Here is a 21,119-nt window from a genome sequence, read left to right as displayed (position 1 = left end):
ACTTTTGCACGTCCTTGAGTGGTCTTCATTTCAAACATTATTGAGACTGAAACAGGGAAAACATCAAAAGTTTAGGGGTTGGATTAAATGAGGAAAAGCAGTCAAAGGTCCTGAGCATGAGGCTTTTTCAAATCTTCCAAACTTTTAGCAGCTGTGAAATTACATTTTACCTTTTCAATGGATCTACACTTTTGCATTTCATGGGCTTTTATTTCTGTTGCTAAATGAAAAGTCATATGACTATAAGTAGTGATCTAAACATTACAAAACACTCTTTCAACGATTTGATTTGAACAGCTACTGAAATACATAAAAGAGCAAATCATAGTTAACATTAATAATACATTATATTAAGTGCAATTCTCCTTAGTTAATATTTTAGTAAAAAAAAAGTACTGAATTCATGAAATAATGTTTGTTTTTTACAAATATTTAGACAGTCAATAAGAATCCAAAGTTGTTCATGCTTGTTTGAGGTATGATGTATATATATGCAGTGTTGAGATCAGGCATGTAAGGCTGGCATTGCCTTATTATGTGGCAAGGATTAACTGCTATAATATTTTCAGGTTTGGTTGTTTCGACAGTGTTCTGATTGCCAATAGGGTGACATTGGTAATGTCTCTGAACTTTGTGTCAAAAATATCAGAATAAATTGGATGTCTCTAGAACTACTGTGTGCAAACACTTCTTGATCGGCAAAGTACTGGCCAACAGTTTAGCAGTGGTGATTGAAGCAAACTGGAATAATAAGTTCTTGTAGAACATCAGTGTTTTAGGTTATTGCCACAAGCAAGGACTGTAGATATATGCCCTATATTAATTTCCCTTTCTACTTGTTGTTCTGCCTGAAAATATTTGCCAGCATCAGGGTCAGCAAAGACTACATGATTAAGTCCTTTGAGCAGTTGAGCTGCACACAAATGCCAGCAGTTTATTATCTATAAGAAACATAATTCTTGCTTTTGTGGAGAAAAAAAAAAAAATCAAGCAATCTCCATCCCTACATCACTATGCAGAATTATTTTAAGTTGACCCAGTTTTATGTTTAGCTAACATAACCCTGTGGGAAAACAAGGAACTAGACATTTTTGCACAGGTAAAAGAAAAACAGTATTTATTCAGAAATACAGACCATGTAAGTTTGTGGGAGACAGTGATTGTCTGCCACTGTGGGATCTGCAGGAACATGTGGAAATTATTGAAAATATGTTCTTGCAGACTTTAATGTGAACAATATATGTAATGTTGTAAAATGAAATCAGTAGAGCTGTTTGAATAACACCCACTCTAAACATTAGTAGTGTAATAAACATAATATTTGTAGTCCAACTTTGAGTTCAAGAGATTTGAAATCAGAGAATGGCAGTGCTTATATTGTTTATTTTGCATTTGTGTTTTGCTAACTCTTTGAAATATTATTTTTTTCATTTGTACTTCCACTGATATATACAGTTGTATGGCTATACTTCTGATAGATTAGTAATCAGCTTTCACAACATTCAAAATTCTAATGTCAAGATAGTGATAAATGCTACATGATAGAGTTGTTATTTAATTTGCAGATAGGAAAAGTTTTGTAATTTAATTGCAAACAGGAAAAAGAAAAAAGAAACTTTGACAGAATCTCAGTAAGGGATATTGTATGTTTTATAGTATGGAGATCTATTGCTGCTGTGCCTATACCGTGTAGTATCTTCTAAAGTTCGGGGTGTAGATAAATTTACATTATGCAATTGTGGTCAGGGCAAGTTATCAATTTTTTTCCCAAAAATCATCACCTTTGTGCATTGCTGAGTGATAAAAGCAATCCCTATGCTAGTCAATGCACCTGCAGCAATGATTGTCAGTCAGTCAGCCTTCTAATTTTGCAGGAGGTGTAAGCCTTCTGTGATGTGATCCGCTCTGTAGTGAGTGACATTACACTATCCCATTCTCTGTATGGTGATTATCATAGACTGATTATCCCATATGTATTTTATAGTATATAAGAACCACATCAATGCCAGTGCCAGAATCAAACCAGATAGTGTTTGCATGATTGCTTGTAAGTTATAGTATTTCATCTCAGTGCCTCTCACTGGAAAAAAAAAAAAAAAGTATAAAAAGCCGCAAGTATACCTGATTTAGAGTGTACAAACACCAACAAGTAACTGACCCTTGTCTTTGTCTGCAAGATTTGATCTATGAATAAATCTCTTCTCTTCCTTAGCACTGTTAGGATAGAATCCATGGTTTAATTTCAAGCATGATGTCTCAGTTTTTTGTGTGTGTGGCAAGAAAAGCATACTTGCTCTGCTATTTAATGTAACAAGATTAATAATATCACGAGGGGCAGAATGATAACATGATGTCAGACAATGAGTATATAATTTTGTTTTATAAAGTTTAGTAAAATTTTAACCACTGCGCTTACTCTGATTGAGTTTACAGAATATTCAGATCGGTTCCACTGCAAACAACTCACTAACTTATGTAACGAACATATTTTCTTTTCCATATCTTATTGTAGAATACAGAACTCTCTAGTGAAGTAGCTTGTCTGAAAGTGGCAAAAGCAGGAGACACATCAGTCAAAAAAATTTTTTGTACTTTTAACTCCCTTCAGGCATTTTTTTTTTCTTTTCTCCTCGAATTAGAGCTAAAGTATCCAGAAAGCAGAGTGGTCTAGGAGAAGGATAAATCCTAAAACCGAATTTGCTGTAAATTAATTTCACAAAAATCTTTTCTTCCTTTTATCCAAATTCAAGTCAGACCTTCAAAATAATATGAATGCAGAGCAGCCAAATACACAGATCAAAGATAAGCCATACAAATTCTTTTTTTTTTATAGCCAGTTAATCAGTTTCCTTATCTTGACTACATTCTTTAATTGCCTAGTAATCAAGCACAATTTTTTAAGATTTCTTAATATAGTCTTCAGCACTTTCTCCATAAAAGCATATGTATTTCAATATGTTCTTATATATGTTCCTTTATGTTAACTTTTTTTTTTTCATAAATGCTAGTTCTGTTTTAAACACTACTTCTTGGTGCTGTATATATTACGGAAAACTTGTAGCTATTGTGCTTATCCAATTTTAACATTATTCAGCACGCAGTAAAGTAGAAAATGGAGATCTGCCGCAGTCATACTTTTGTCACTCTAGCTTACTCCTTGTCAGATTTGTATTTCTTAGCAATTTTATTCAATTACTGGGATACCTTCAGGTGAAGCACTCCATTCAGGTAGGAAAACCTTGTGTAAAAATAAAACACACACAAAAAAATCAACAAGCTCTATGATTGCAATCTGGGAAATAAACAAAGCTGAAAGCTGGAGGAGAGTTTAACAGTCAATAAAAAAAAAAATCTCGGGGATGATGAAGACTGTAATTCTTCTGCATGAATAGATGCCTTCCTCTATGTTACCTTTCACTTTGTTTTTTCCCCTGACCTAAATGAGCATTCCAAGAACAGCTGATGTTGCCACATAGAAGCATTCACAGCATTTTGCAAGAAGCTGAATGTTCTAACTTGATTTCTTTCCTGCATGGCAAAAACAATTTATCCTACAGAGCATCTGCAGAGGAAGGCTGAGTATGAGTTACTAGAATTGTTTTTTATAAGTGTCATCAGTGACTTTTGGAGGCTTATGCATTTTTCTAGGTGAAAGCTTGTTTTCAAATGTAATCTGTATAGAATAGACCAAGCAGGTAGTACTCTTCCAGAAGATTAGTTCCAACTCTATTTTTCACTTGTAAGCCACTGTCCTAATACAACTGTTCTTATTTTTCTCCCACAAAAATATGTTCTGAATGGTATCACTTCATTTTGTTCCTTACTGTTGGCTTTCATCGGAGTCAAATAATTTTACCTGAAGTCCAGATGTGTAGAATATGCTAAGAAAATTATATTTTAGGGTTTCTCTAGACATTAAAAAAAAATAAATGACTGGGGTACAAGGGTGAAAACATTTGTCTCTGAAAAACTGGAAGAAAAAGCAGATATCATGCAGCACATACTTGATACAGAGTTAAGAATTGCTTTGATAGTGAGACAGTCATGCTCAATGTTTTCACTATGTCAGCTACTATTTTCAAACATCTACCATGATATATGCAATGTGAAAATATACTGCAGTATAAAGATTTCTCAGCACATGATTTTCTCAGATCAAAAAATCTAGACAGGATTTACATATAAAAGATATTACATTTTGTGTGTACTGTGTAACTTGGTCATCTAATCCTTTGAAAGTAGTTTTGTTTTCTGTGCTTGAATACTTATTATGGGATATCAGGCCAACTGTTCAGTTTTAGCCTATATGTTTCCTATAAGAAATTTTTCATATGCCTTTGGAGAAAGAGTGAAAAAAGATTTACAATTAGTAAACCACATTAATTGACAGAAAATATTTTTTCCCATGCATTTATACTGGCTGTGACTTTAATGTTCTGTAAGCATCATGCTGTTTTCTTACAGTCATAGAATCATAGAATGGTTAGGGTTGGAAGGGACCTTCAAAGGTCATCTAGTCCAACCCCCCTGGCAAGGAGCAGGGACATCCCCAACTAGATCAGGTTGCTCAGAGCCTCATCCAGCCTGGCCTTGAACGTTTCCAGAGATGGGGCCTCCACCACCTTTCTGGGCAACCTGTTCCAGTGTTCTATAACTTGCATCGTAAAAAATTTTTTCCTAATTTCTTACAATAATACAAAAATATTATTTTAAATATTTGGTTTCTTCTCATAGAACCTTAATTAATTTGATATTCTATCAAGGAGCTTTGTTAAAGAAGACATTTTGAAAGTAACCCCTCTTTCTCAAGGTGGTGGATGCCCCATCCATGGAAACATTCAAGGCTGGGTTGGACTGGGCTCTGAGCAACCTGATCTGGTTGGAGATGTCCCTACCCCTTGCAGGCGGGTTGGACTAGATAACCTTTAAAAGTCCCTTCCAACCCTAACTGTTCTATGATTCTATGACTTACATGTCTTTCAAGGAAAACTGTACACTCTTTTAGAAGACAGATCTGCCAGGAGTGTATAAATAGACACAGAAACACATGTAGGTGGAAAGTCTTGAGCTGAAAACTAGTGGAGCTTGAGAAGGAGCTCAGAGGACATATAATAGCAACTTGCTCTCTTCTTGGTCTCTTTTTCTCTCCAGTAATCCTTTTAGACAATGTCTTATTCAAAATATTTTCCTTTATTACAAGCTAGGCAGGCTTTTCCAGGTATTAACTTTAGAACTCTAAGTAGTAGTGTAGTCGTGGTCAACTGTCAGTAGCAAGGAGATGCAAAGCACATAGCCTGGGCTTACTCAGATACCCCTGGTATAAAGCAGTATTTCCCAAAGTCTAATGTGTATGTATGTAAGACTGTATGCTGCTCATGCTTTCTCTTGGATGTTGAGGTGCAAGTTCAATTTTTTTTTTGAAAGTAACAAATTCTTCAACTGTATGAAAACTAAGGAAGGTGATTCCCTGTTGCTCTATTCTTCTCTCTCTGCCAAGATTCATGAGATTGGCAGCAGGCCAGCTTTATCTAGATACAGAGCATCACAGGATGGCAATAAATGTTAAAAATCAATAGAGAGAGAACTTCTCATCAAAACACAACAGTCAAATTACAATACTGTATCTGTTGAACCTTCTATATTAATGATTTACCATCTTTCCAAAATAAAGAGGGCAGAAGTAACATGTATTATGGTGCTTGCATGTACCATTAAAATGCAACTTTGTAATAAGGTATGTAGCATAACAAAAAGAGAAGATAAAACTATATAGAAAAAGTAGCATTTTAAAATAAAATATCTTTCTGCTTTATATTCTGATTGTAACTTCTTATTAAATGATGTGGTAAAACAGGACAGGTCATTTTAAAATTTAAAAAGATAACAGAATTGCTGACATTGAGGTACAACTAATTAACACTAATTAAACAACTGAATATATATAATTAATTTTACAGCCCAGGTGATGCCTCTAGAAAATCATTGCAAAGTGACTTCATTTTTTTCTGAGGAAAAATTACCCTCTCAGTCATGAAGGTTATCTGGAGTAACAAATCCATTGACATCCATAATATTTTAACATGAAGTAAAGAGTGAACTCCATGCACTTTCTGTGCGTTGCATTAGCATATTCCTACACAGATTGTTGCCAATTGGTTTACTTACACTTTTAAGTAGCAGTCATAATTAGTGTAGAAAAAAAAAGATGTTTCTTTGATGGTGCTCTCTAGCATATCTGTCTGGAAAAGGAAGAAATGGGAATTTATGTGCTAAAGGTAGTAACTCATTTAAACTCACATTTATTTGGAATCACAGGTTACTGCCTTGTAGAAAGAAATGTGAATATTTATACAGTAAATTGATTTTATCCCCAGGCTTTACCAAAGGATATGAGCTCTGCTATGCTAGCCCTTGATATATGGTCCATGAATACTGCGCAGGCATTAGCAGTTGGGGGCCAGCTCGAGATACTTCAGGATACCTGTCATATCTGGTTGGGAAGCTCTTAGTGTTTACAAAGCATTCATTCTCCTTTCCTCTGATGACTTTCTGAGGGAGACATTAGACCAGGGTAGAAGTTGAATTTATGAGTTCAGAGATAAGGAATTTATTTGTGGAGCATTACAGTGCTACTTCTCCCAAGTATTGATAGAAAGCCTCTATTTCATTACAAACATATACAATAATACACTTTGTTTCTTTGAAGGCACCACATGCTTTAATAGTTTGTCAGTGTAAAGCAATTTTTGTTTCCTTATGTCATTTGACTCAATTAAAGCCTATGATTTGGTTGTGTTTTGTTATAATACATTTGCAGATTTTGCTTTTTGGAAAGAAATAGTTATGAGGGGTTGGTTCTCAGAATACTCAAGGAAGGAGAGGAAAGTGAATACATAATGGCATCTGGGAGACAAAAAGGGAAATTTTACTAAGGCAAAATTCAACTACATGATCATCATGGGGAGAAGCTGTTCAGTAGGGCCTGTTGTGATAGAACAAGGGGTAATGGGTTTAAATTAGAAGGAGGTAGGTTTAGATTAGATATGAGAAAAAAATTTTTTACAATGAGAGTTGTAGAGCACTGGAACAGGTTGCCCAGAGAGGTGGTGGATGCCCCATCCCTGGAATCGTTCAAGGCCAGGCTGGATGAGGCTCTGAGCAACCTGATCTAGTCAGGGATGTCCCTGCTCCTTGCCAGGGGTGTTGGACTAGATGACCTTTGAAGGTCCCTTCCAACCCTAACCATTCTATGATTCTATGATTCTACCCACTAACTGTTGTTGCTAAGAAAATAGAGATGAAGTTAATTTAGTTTCCTCATTGACATACATGTCTGTCTGCTTTTGGTAAGGAAAGAGATCAAAAAATAACTGAGAATATACGTAATCAGAGGATATTGGCAGAACTTCTGGAACTGAAGTATAAGACAGAGGAAGGGAAAGGAGGTAGCTGTGCAGAAGCAAAACAGAAAAGTAAAGCAACAGGCACTAAGGAGGGCTCTAGTATATCCCTTTCTGTCCTGCATTAATAAGGCAAGGAAGGTAGAGAAAAGTGATAAAAGAAACTCTCCACCCTCTCCCATCAAAAACAACAACAACAAAAAACTAACAAAAAAAACCCTAGAGAAATTGTCTAAAATTAAGGGACCTATCTAAACATTGGAGTCCATGATCTTTTTTGTAACAGCATTCAGACCATTGATTGAAAAATGAGTGACAACCTTTTATAACCTGTATCCTTGCTAGTGTGAATGTTGCTGCTGTTCTGAGTTTACACTCGGTCTGGAAAATCAATTAAAAACCATGTGGTTTTTAATTCCAAATTTGTGATGAGGAGCTCCTTATGCTATTAGAAAGGATTACCTTGTCCTCCTCTTCATGTCTGAACATTTTATTATCTGCAGCATGGGGCCTCTTCCCACTCTTATCTGTGCACACAGCTCCAATTAATGTTAATAGCAATTCCCAGGGTAGGGTAGAAGAAAATATACCATGTAAGTTTGATTTCTGCAGCCTCAGATCCATGTACTGAGTGGATGGACTCTAGCCATTGCCACGGTATTTAAGACTTAGAGATTTCAAATGCCAAAATACGTTGACATCTTTGATTTGAGGGTTATTTTTTTTAGTGCAGATGCTATTAGTTTCACTCAGACACATGGTTCGTTTGTGGTTTGTTTTTTGTTTTTTGTTTTTTTTTTTTTAACTGCCTTTCTGATTCCTTAAAAGCTTTTCTTAAACTTGGCTAGCAATCTAGACAACAGTAAGTTCTTGCTATGCCCTATCCATGTTTTTTTTTTGCTATGGACAGGAAAGCCCAAACTCAAAGGCTAGGAGGCAGCTCATAGCAAAATATTAAGGCATGACAGCTTTTATGCCTGATTGTGACTTTGGATAGAGGGAATTGAGAGGCAGAAGCCTTTTGAAACTTTGAACATGTAAGCATTTCATATAAAACAAATTTTGATGGAAAACCAGCCAATGACTTCGTTGCTAAGTTACTTAGAAATTATACTTCTGACAAGATGGAAACCTGAAACACTTTCTTTAAATTCTTAATCTTATGCCTCTTTAATTTCTACCCTTTTCCCCTAAGAGAATTAAAGATCTAGTAAACCGTACAGAGACTCATCCTGAATTTTGCTTATCTTCAAACAGAAACAGTGCTGAGAAACATTTGATGCAGATCCACAAGTTCCTAGACTAAAAATAAAGAAGTTAAAATAATGGAAGAAAGAAGGGAGAGAATTAATTACTGGGAATTCTTTGCTCAGTTTCTGTGTTACTAATCCTACAATACTTTCTCCAAAATGGATTCTCTGTACAATGAGTCTTTGCAATGCTGACATGTAATATGGCCTAAACATATAAAAAAGAGAATTTTATGCTAATTTTATACTAATAGACATGTTAATGTCAGTTTGTGCTCCTGCATCAACAGCGTAGACACCAGGAGAAAGAAAATTGCAGCCATTTGGTAGAACATTGTACTGAAAACAGAAAATGGTTTAATCTCTGTTGCATTCCTTTAGTCCTTATCTGGCTGGATCTCTGTTTTGTTTAAGGGAAAAATATAAATATGGTTAATTGGCAATATTAATGAATAATTAAAAGAAAAATATTGCTCAGGAGAGTTAAAGGCATTTAAATGATTTGCACATTTTGATTCCTTCATGTTTGTTTTCTTTTCTTTCCTCCCCAGAAAGATATGCTCATGTGTTTACCTAGAATAATATATGATGTTCCAATCTTGCTTTACCAAATTAGGCAAATAGCAATTATTGCAAATTCTGTAGTTCTACTGAGGTAGGAAGATACCTCATTATTAAAACTTTTGTATCTCTCATCAATATTGCCAGTAGCCATATGACCAGTGGGACCATAGGTATCTGAGTTTCCACACTGATTATTTTGTTGCTTAAAAGTAACAGGTAACAGTCCCCAAATAAACAAACTCAGCTAATGGAATGAGCTAAATAACAATGGCTTTGGATAAAATGGCACAGTGCACACACAACATTCTGCTACTTGTTCGCTAAAGTTTAGTATGTTGACTAGCTTTACATTTGACATCTATCTTTCTGGGATACGTCAAGACTTGTAGTGGAAAGAGGTTATTAAAAAACAAAACTATATTAGTTTAACTTTTTAGTTTATGCAGGGAAAATTATTTTGCTCTTAATCTTTCTCCAGACACTAAAATGTTTAAATCATCCATTTGTAAGCCCATTTTATTTTATTACTGTGTTTGTTTATAGGCTTTTCCATGTTATTAGTTTTAGAGAATATCATCAAGCGGTACTGAACTTCTGATTGAAAGACTAACTTTGGACTATTGTGGCAATACTCACCATATCCTCCACTGCAGTAGAAATTCTTGATTTACTTCCCTTTACTTTATTTGGATAATAATTTATTTTTTTTTTTGCTTGAAAATATAGCTATCAAAATAAACATGAGCTGAAATTCAGCTGTTCTTTTTTTTTCCTTTAGCTTGTAACTTGGGACACACCAGTGAAATGATACAGGACAACTTCCTTAGCATTCCTCAGTTGCTAAAGGTGATCTGATATTTTGAGGACTTTATGATTCATCTCCTGTAGAAAGAAATAATACTATTTCTGAAATTTTTCTGAAGGCTTTCCTTGCAGTATAGTATATGTCTTATTTATACTTGGCCTTGTTAGAGATTCTCAGTTAATGATTTTTCTATATTGTATGTCTTTTTTACATTACACTGTGATTATGAGAACATAAGAACACCAACCTGAAAATAAATCTTTATATGAGCCTATATAGATCTGATCCATTGTTTATTGACTTTAATGAGATTAGACATAATCCATAAATAATGCTTCTGAAAGACAAGAAAGACTACCTTTAACCAGGTAGTAAGTAATAAAATATTAATGTGTTTGTAATATAGTTAGTATTACAGCATATTAAAAGTTCTTTATGTCAGCTTCTGTGATTTCCATTGTAAAAGAGCAAGACTTTTTTTTTGTTAAAATATGTGATCATCACATTTCTAAAATGCAGAAGTACATGATGAATTATAGTGATACAGAAATATTGAATGTTATAGCATCAGTAACCTGTCTTTGACATTGTCTTTATTTTCACTGTTTCCTGAGTACAAGAAGGTTTGTAATAAACAATAATTATATCTGTTGTTGTAGTTTAGCCCCACTCAGGACCAAGCTACAGTCTCTCACTCATTCCCCCCACCCTGCAGTGGGAAGGGAGGAGAATTGGTAAAGAAAAGAAGGCAAAACTCATGGATTGATAAAAAAAAAAAAAATTAAGATAATAACGGAATAAAAGAAAACAGAGGTTGAAAACAAATTTTAAAACCTCCAAAACAGAAAATACTTAAGCACAATAGCTCACAGTGGTTATGATGCCCACCTCCCTCCCAAGTAACAGGAATCTCCCCTCAGCACCATCCTAACTGTAGATACATGTAGATACATGATGTCACATGGGGTGGAACAGCCCTTTGGCCAATTTGGGTAAACTATCCCAGCTGTTGGCTAATGAGTAAACTCTCCCAGCTGTGTCCCCAAGCCACAGGTGCCACCAGCTCCAGTTCCTCTCCCAGCTCAGGTGAAAATTAACTCTATCCTAGCCAGAACCAGGATGCCTGTTTATAAATGCAACTAAAAATTATTATTTTTATAACAACCAATACCTGCTTGTCTAACTTTTTTGGAAACTTGATTGTGCATTATTGAGCATTAGTTCTAAATAGTCCTATACTATCCATATGCAAAATACTTGCAAAGAACAATTTTTTTTTAGAACAATTTGATTAATGTGGAGAAATTTTCTTGGAAAAGAGAAATTCACACCCATTTCTTTAAAGTGATATGTGCTTATCAGTGGTCAGGACAGGGAAAATCTGATTGCGGGGCTTGTACTGTATATGGTAAGTATACATGGTGTATGAATGTGCATAACAATGTATCATTTTTAATGATCTCCAAAGAACCATTATAAGACTGCATTTTTTTTTTAATTTGAAAAAGGCACTGGGGCCTCTGTATAATAAGATTTCCAAATTGTTTGTGGGAATTATTTAATCATGCAAACAGTGTTAAGAAATCTGCTGAGGCTGTTAAAATGTATTTCCTTTTTACTGTTGTAATTGCTGAGAGATAAATAATCAGTATTCATTCCGCTCTGCACTAGACCTGATCTTGATCCAAAAAGTAAATTGAAAGTAAGTTGATCTACTGGTTACCCAGATAACAGTTAAACAAATTTTAGAAAATTTATAGTGGTGTATAAAACAGCTGTTATTTGGAAGTGCTTTAGATGTTACGTAAGAAATTAGACTAATTCAAAGGTAGAGCTCTTAATGCTCAATTTATAGTAGATCTCCACCGTTCTTTGGTATAGTGTTTCAGTATATATGCAGATGCCTATTTGAAAGGATAGAATCCTGGAAGGAAATGTTTTTTAAGAAGCATTGACCAAACATTTCTCTTCCAAAATGTGTTATCACCTACAATGCCTAGAACACACTGAATTTCTCCTTACCTGATAAAAATCTTTATGTATCAATGTACTCTTTCAAAGATCTGATAAAATCTTTTGTATTATTACCATTTTGGAAAAAAAAATAGTTTACAAAATATTGTGCTTTGCTTGTTATTTCAACATTTTGTGGGCCAGATACATATTGTTAACACAAAGAGTCTCCTTCAAAGAATTTTTGAAATAGCCAAGACTCTAGTAAGAAAACAGGTTAAAGTTGAGACAGTCATGTTGGGCATTTATTTGTGCACTTTTTTTTTTTTTCCTTTCCTTTTTTACCTCTAGGTGATACTTGAAGTACTTTGGTCAATTCAGCTTAGAGTATGAAATAGCTTTCATAAATACAAAATGTCTCATTTGCTCTTCTGCCTGCCCCCTAATCTAAGTGAAGTTTTGAGATACTGGGCCATGTGTAATACCAGCAAAATGAATTAATATTTCTTCTTCTCGATACAAGGGTGTAAAGTATGTTAGGAGCCACAGCTCGTTCCCCAAAACTATCTACAAAGCTTCATTTCCATAACATTTTTTATGGTCTCTAATAATGCTCGACTGAGATAGCAAGTGGTTCTTTCATAGTGTATGTTCATATAAACATAAGTAATATATCCATCTCTCTTTTATGATTTATGTAGGAATTCTTGTAAGCATTTGTTATGAGAAACATTGAATAAGCCAAGGAGGAAAAATAAAATCTACTTTTGCAAAATTCCAATATATAAAAATGACTTTCAGTACAAAGCTGTGTTCTTTAATACTTAACTTTATAAAAATTTATAGTAATTTTCAATAAGTGGAATGTTTTCAATTTTTGTCACCTATTAATAGAATATTGTTTTCAGAGGCTAAAACAAAAAGAGCCCATGAGGGACTTTCAGAAAAAGTAGGTTTCCCCTACAAAATAGTTTAACTCTTTTCTAATTATAGGTTTTAAAGGTATAATTTTCTGGGAACAAAACAATACTCAGAATGTCTGTGGGTCTTGAACTGAACAAGAGATCCACAAATATGTATTTTTTTAGTCTAAAATACCATTCATAGTGGTCCTGAGTTTGATGAACAAAACTCATTGTTCCAAAACTAAGTGCTTAATTTTTTTTTTTCCTTTATAGTGTCTGGCAGAATTTGAGAATGATTGTTCTTTTAGAAAAATAAACTAAAACATGGCATTTTGTAGATGATGAAATATTCTTAGAATTTCTCTGAAAGATTCTATGATTTTAACCTAAAAAATAAAGTCATTTAAAATATTTTTATTTATTAAGATCTTCTTTGATTAGTTGAAATTGTAGCCTAAAAATTCCTTTTACTTCCATCAGAGATGCTTGACATCATCTGCAAACACAGACCTGCTCTGCAGCATTTATCTAATTATAACTTGCCACCTCTTTACAATAAATGGTCAGACATTCCTTACAGTGAACTGTCATGAGAGCTGAAATCAAGTAATTTTTTCTTTTTAATTTAAATCTTCAGGACTGAATTCTGGAAGATAGTTCCAACTTTGAAATTAACTTAATTTTTTTTCTACTAATTTCATCCGGACAAGTGTATTTATTGGTCAGCATGGTGCAATTTAAATCTTATTTATTTTTTTAATCTACTCTGATATTGCTTAACTAATTGTGTTAAAGTAGCTTTTGTAACTTGAATACTGGAATAAACTGTTTTATATACTTTTATAACGATTTATGTGTGCATAGATGGAAATACAGTAGAAAAACACATATAGTACAACTACAGATATCTAACATTAGGTTTACATAATGAATAAATTTTGTCTTACACCATTTCCTGTCCTGCCCTTATTCATCCTGTATCGTACTCATATGTTGCCCCAAAAAAAGCCTATTCTTATTTTACATGTTCAAACTAGCTTTTGCCCAGAAACAATAACCCCTTATTTGAAGAATTGCCGATTACCTTGACACTGCAGGAGTGTTTCATCATGCTATCAAATGTTGAGATTTCTTTTAAAGATATATTAAGTTAGAAACAGGATCTTTTGAAGACTGATTTGGAGGCACTGTGTGGAAAACAGATTTGGAAGGTGGCAGCAAAAGGTTTTTAAAGTTGATAGGTGATAAAGTCTTATTTTGCATGTTGGCAAACCCTGTTTCTTTCTCTCCCTGATTCTTGTCAGGAAGCACTTCATTCATTGGCCTGTTTCTTATTTTGTCGTTGGATTACCTCTCTCCTCCCTCTTTTATGTTCAAAAGCTTGTTTTGCTGACAAAATTACAACCACTTCTACTCAAAACTTATTTCCCTCCTTCTCAGGAAACTGTCTTTATAAACTTTCTGTTTCCGAGTCACCAGAAATGACTTACAGTTTTAACAGTTAGCACTGAACCCTGCACAAATATTTCACAGTAGAAGAAAATAATAATAGAAATTACACAGTACTAAACACACTTTATTAGTCACTAATATTTGATAGATGTAACAAGTACCAGGTATCTCTTCCAAATTACAGTCTCACATGCAGCTTTATTAAGTCTTTTCTATTCTCTATCCCTAAATGTTAACTGCCAGAAGCTAAAATTATATTGCCAGAAGGTAAAATAGGGAAAAAATAACCCTCCATGTCTTTTTTCTTTTATACAACACTTTATCAGAAGTGAGGTGCTGTGGATCTGACATAGCTTACATGTTCTTATGTTCTACATTCACAGTGACTGGGAAAACTGATATATATTTTGATGCTGAAATGTGTTATTTGTATCCCTTATGTTAGCCACTTAGCAATATACTGAGCTTCAATTAGGAAAATTGGTCAAGGTCCACATGGCATATATAATGAATCATAGAATCATAGAATAGTTAGAGTTGGAAGGGCCCTTCAAAGGTCATCTAGTTCAACCCCCCTGCAAGGAGCAGGGACATCCCTGACTAGATCAGGTTGCTCAGAGCTTCATCCAACCTGGCCTTGAACGTTTCCAGGGATGGGGCTTCTACCACCTGTCTGGGGAACCTGTTCCAGTGTTTTACAACTTGCATTGTAAATTTTTTTTTCCTAATATCCAATCTGAATCTACCTCCCTCTATGCTAATGACCAATTTATTGTAACTATTAAAATAATAAATAGTGTTTCACAGAATCACAGAAAGACAAAATCAGGAAAACAGAATGCTTGAGATTGGAAGGGACCTTTGGAAGTCATCTTCTAGAAACTCCATGTTAAAGCAGGGTCACCTACAGGAAGCTGACCAGGACCACGTCCAAACATCTTCTGAGTGTGTCCAAGGAGGGAGACTTCACAAGACTTCTGGGCAAGCTGTGCAAGTGCTTAGTCACCTTCATAGTGAAAAAGTATCTCCTGATAAGAGTTCCTGTGTTTCAGTTTGTATCCATTGCCTCTTATCTTGTCTCTGGCCACCACTAAGAAGAGCCTGGCTCTATTTTCTTTACATTCTCTCTTCAGATATTTGTACACATTGAAGAGATCTTCATGAGCCTTCCCTTCTCTAGGCTGAAAAGTTCCTGTTCACTCCACTTTTCCCCATAGGAGAGTTTCTCCTGTGCTTAAATCATCTTTTTGACCCTCTGTTGGACTCATTCTAGTATATCCATCTCTCTCTTATACTGAGGAACCCCAAAATGGACACAATACTCCAGATGTCACCTGACTGAAGTGCTATGTAGAATCAAGGATGACCTCCCTTGACCTGCTGGCAACACTCCACCTAATGCTGTCTAGGAAGCTGTTGGCCTTCTTTATGGCATGGATACATTGATGGTTCCATCTGCAACTTTGATCCCCCATAGCCTTCTCTGCAAAGCCATTTCTGAAGTGGATAGTGCCCAGCATTAACCCTATATGCTTGACAATATTCCTCCTCAAGTCCAAGACTTTGTACTTCCTTTTGTTGAATTGTATGAGGTTTCTGTCCTCACATTTCTCCAGTCTACCAAGGTCCCTCCAGATGGCTGCACAGCACTCAGGCGTATGAGCCACTCCTCCCAGTCTTGTATCATCAGCAGACATTTTAAGGCTACACACTGCCTCATCATACAGATCATTAATAAAGATATTGAACATGACTGGACCTGGTGTTGATCCCTGGGGTTCACTGGTAGTTACTGCCCTATACTTTCCTTTTATCTGGATCTGGTCATTCAGTTAGTTTTCAGTCCATCTCACTACCTGCTCATCCACCCCATACTGCACCATCTCCTCTATGAGGATGTTATGGGAGGAGGCATCAGCAACCTTCCCAAAGTCTAGATAGACAATATCTATTTCTCTCCCTTCATCTACCAAGCTCATCATTTCACTGTAGAAGGTTATAAGGTTTGTCAACCCTTACTTCTGTGCTTACTACTCTTGATTACCTTTTTCTTGTTCTCATGCCTATAAATGGTTCCCACGATTAGTTGTTCCATCACCTTCCCAGGATGGAGGTGAGGCCTAATAGGCCTGTAGTTCCCTATAGCTTCCTTCCTGCCCCTTTTGAAGTTAGGAGTATTTGCTTTCCTTCAATTCTCAGGCACCTCTCCCAATTGCCATGATTGTTCAAAAATTAGAGTGGCCTTGCAATGATGTCAGCTAGATAACAGGTGCATACCTCAGGGCCCACAGTTTTGTAAATGTCCAGTTTGCTTAACTATTCCCTAAGCTGACCCTTTTTGCACTAAGTGTAAGTCAGCGTTGTTCCAGGATTTTCATCTGGTCTCCAGGGTCTTGTAAAGACTGGTGTTCAATATCTCAATTTTTTTTTTTTTAATCTGGGGTTTTATTCAGATTCTTTTTCTGCTTTATCAATAACAATAAAATCAATTGAAGCTTCTCATTTCTGATGAGTACAATTTGCTGTAATTCAAAATATGAATATAATGCAAATTAAATTTAAAATGTCTTTGGATTGACATAATTTTTAAGAAATAAAAAAGTGTGAAGAACATATTTAAAAAAAAAAGGAGAAAGTATTCTCTGCTACCCTGATTTCGAAGCTTTGTTGCCAGTTTCAAAGGATTGTATTGATGAAAGTCTTAGTAAAATTAAAACCTGTCATTTCTGTTTCATCTACTGCTAGGATAAGCAATTTACACCTTTATAACCTGAAAGTCATGAGACATTTCTTATAATTTCAATCTCAGCAGTAAATAACAATGCTGGTTTTGTGAATAACAGTTTAAAGTGATGAGCTCTGTAATTTGGTAGTCTTTCATTCCAAGCTAAATAACCTCCAGTTAAAGCAAAAGACATCTGACCTTTGTGTTTTAAAATAAAATGGAATATTTAACATTTAATGGTCTTTAAAATTTAAGTATATCAACATATTAAAATTTATAAAAATTCCACAAATGAGTATAGAAATAGCATAGTAGATCTGTTATAAAATGTGGTATGCTATGTTAGAATTTATTGACATTTTTCAACTTCACTGAACTTTTCAACTACCTAAACTAAAGCACAAACTACTATTATTTCACAGCTTCCATAAATCCAAATACATTTTAAGTTAGATTAGATTAAAAAAAAAAAGATAGAATGAATTCAATTGCAGAATGTAAAAATGCATTAAGAGTAACTATACTAGATCACATTAAGTCCAATTTTTGTCACACAAAGTTAATGCTATGCTATCCTATTCTGAGGGGAACTTTGATTTTTAAATACAAATCCTTATCAGTTATCAGAAGTATCAGATTAGTCATATAAACCCTAAATCTGGTTTAGAAACTTTGTGGTTTTAATACAAATTCTTATGATTTTTTTTTCAATTGAACTTTTTAAATGAAACATAACATTGCTTATTATTGCCTTTAAATAGTGCTATTTCTATCATAGGTGTTTAAATTGTTTTCCAGGATAATAATTTGTAGATAGTTATTTTCTTTTTTCTGTTTCTACATATGCACAAATGATTCAAAACAGCTTGTTGGGTCTTTTTTATCTCTGTTACCTATAAAATGCAATGTTTGCATACCATCTCACTTTAATAAAATTTTTGAATATAAATATATGTCTTTGAGGTAAAATTTCCCAAAATAATTGAGTTAATAGTAGGAAATAAGCAGCATAATATTTTGAAATATATCTACATTTCTAGATATTTCTGAAAACGTATCTTTGTGTGCTAGTGTACTGTATTGAAAAATGTCTTAAGTTCCTTAAGCACTTAAGACTTTGAAAAATCAATTCCATTTCTAGCTCATAATTTATTAATTCAAGCTATTGGCTCCTGTCTTCTGAGAATATCACAACTATTGTTCTAGACATGCAGGAGTGTTTTTTAGCACTTGTGTCTAAATGGAAGTAGAGCTTTACTAAACTTAATACTCCAGTTACAGAGTTCTTAATTCTTTGATTCAAAATTACTGCCTGTCTGAGGTGGAATGTAAATGAAATAAACTATACTATGTTTAATTAATTTATATAATTTTTAATGTATATACAAACTTTTGTGAATAAGATTTTGTTTCCTTTTTTTCTTATTTTTTATAATTGGCAAAAAAAAATTGGTAGACTGAATTAAATTGCAGAATGTAAAAATGCATGAAGAATAAGTCCAATTTTTATGATACAAGGTTAAAGCTGTGCTATCCTATTCTGAGGGATAAACATCAAAATTAAAATTTGTGGTTTTAATACAAATCCCTGTTAATTATCAAAAGTATCAGATTAGTTATATGAACTTTAAATCTAGTATAGAAATAATAAGCCTTTGACCCTTGTGTCACTTTTGTAAGAATATGAGGGGCACCACAGGCCCAAGTGAACTGTATGAAAGATCCGTGTTTAACCTAATTATGACATCTATTATGTTCTTCTCTCCAGGAAAAGCTGATGATGATAATTGTTGCTGTGCTGAATAGTAGCTAAACCTTAAGAACAAATCTTTTGTTTCTTTTCTTTCCATAAAACTGATTTATGAGGAACACTTCGGAGCTCAGTAGTTTAATCTATAAAATTTAATAACATTTTCTTGAAGTTCAGTTAAGATTTTAGAGTTCTGTCCTGGTTTCAGCTGGGATAGAATTAATTTTCTTCCTAGTAGCTGGTATAGTGCTGTGTTTTGGATTTAGTATAATAACAATGTTGATCATACACTGATGTTTTAGTTATTGCTAAGTAGTGCTGCTTTGCACTAGGTCAAGGACTTTTCAGCTCATGTGTTGCCAGCAAGAAGGCTGGAGGTACACAAGAAGCTGGGAGAGGGCACAGCCAGGACAGCTGACCAAACTAGCCAAAGGGATATTGTGGTTAAACCACGACAAGTTTTGTGGGTTTTTTTTCTAATTTGTGAAAGCTGGTTACTTAAAACATTTAATTCATATTTGGTGCAGCAAAATGCACACTTCATTGGTGCAGCATCATATTGAGATGGATCTGTCGACAAAAGCCTGTTTGGCATCTGTCCAAGGCTGCACCAATGCAGAGTTCCCAGAATCTAAAGAAACATAAGACTTACTTGCTATCTATATTCTTCTTATTATTGAAGTACTTATTTTATTTAGCCATTTGTTGTTTGACTTTTCTTGCTGAAATCCAGAGAGAACTCTGCACGACTTCTCTCTCTCAGTCACCTAACCCTGTCCCCCAAGGTGCAGAACAGATATCAAATATGATGACATTGTATAATGCACTATAATTAAATACAATTATAAGCTGAATTAAACAGAATGAACATAATAGTTTTCTTTTCAACAGATTACTTTGAAGTGATGAATGAATTCCTATCAGAGCATAAACGTGCTGTTTCTATTGTGTAGTTCTGGTTACTTGCTGTTTTGTTTAAAGGCAATGTAAAATGTGTTATCAAATTATTTGTATGCTTTTGAAAGTTATACAAGCTTTGTAGTTTCCATATCTTTGAATTTACATTTTGCTTTTCTTATGAATTCACACAAGATTTGTTTCATTGACCCTAGAACTATAAAAGATATGTAAGATGCAATATTATTGCTCAGTTTGATGCCTGTAAAAAGGATATTCTTGAAATCCTCTAACCTATGTACCTATTAAAAGTTAGACTTTCCAGAAATAGAATAAATTAATGTCTCAAAGTTAGTAAATATAGCTGTATATATTTTGCGTTAAAAATTGCTATCAGTAGGCTGAAATAACAATAGTAGTGTTCAAAGTGAGAGTGAACTCTTAACATAAGATCCTTGATAAAACTTTGGATAGCCTTTTCTCTTTCATCTTTGGATAATGTGCAAAAAATATCTAATTATTTCTAATATTTCTTCCTTATAAAATTCAGATTTTTTTGGCTGCCTAATATAAATTATGCTCTTTGCACTAATATGTGTATGATTCCACAAAAAACATGCACAATTGTGATGAGCATTAACTTCTTTGAATTTGGGATATCCTGGGACCTTCTACTTTATACATTCCCAGTCAATACTAGACTACCAAGCAGTTCTTTCTTACAGAATGTCTGACAGAGAGTAATACTTGCAATTTGTGTGACTGGAAGTTAAACCTTCCTCTGGGGCATCAGAGTGAGTCCTGAATACAGAAGGGTTTTATTGATTTGTGACCAAAAGAAACCCCAGTGCAACTAGTATTTAAAACTGGTAATTAAAACTGAGTAAGGAGAAGTGGTATTTCACAGGTTGTCTCAGAAGTTTCCTTTGTTTTAGTCCTGATGGTGACTCCTTTTTTGAATTGAACCTCTTTGTTTCATTTTTGCCAGTGGTAAAATGGCTCTGATGATAATGGAATATCTACCTATATTAGTTATGGAAGCATTCATTATTCACATTGAAATAAATATATTAAAAGATGGGACATAATGTAAAACGTGTGCTAAATATTTTGTTGGTTTTTTTTATTTTACTGCTTGCTTATGTTTTAAATTTTATTGTATTTCATTTCATTACAAGTTCAGAATTCCTTCTTTCCAATCTCCTATGTCCTTGGTTGAAACATATATTTGCTTCTGTGGTTGTCCTGGAAACGTGACAGGCCAAATTAGCATGCTTTGACTCATGAACAAAATATAAAAAACACTTCCTAGTGGCCATGTTTTTGCCGCATGGCTACTCATCTTGAAGCAACCTGGATCCTGATGCTGTAGTTTAAGTGCTTGAAGGTCTGATAACTTTGTTTCTGTAATGTGTACA

At 34.3% G+C, this 21,119-nt stretch overlaps 1 long non-coding RNA gene across 1 annotated transcript in view; it reads left to right on the top strand.

The window, feature by feature from the left end:
- LOC147596299 (uncharacterized) overlaps positions 1–21,119 on the top strand; it is a 562,863-nt gene that overhangs the window by 169,521 nt on the left and 372,223 nt on the right. The gene's annotated exons all lie outside the window — the stretch shown is intronic.

This window comes from Chlamydotis macqueenii, chromosome Z (assembly GCF_036417535.1).
Source record: "Chlamydotis macqueenii isolate bChlMac1 chromosome Z, bChlMac1.mat, whole genome shotgun sequence".
Lineage (NCBI taxonomy): Eukaryota > Metazoa > Chordata > Aves > Otidiformes > Otididae > Chlamydotis > Chlamydotis macqueenii.
The sequence above is the reverse complement of the archived record's forward strand: the minus strand, read 5'-3'. Positions and strand labels throughout refer to the sequence as shown.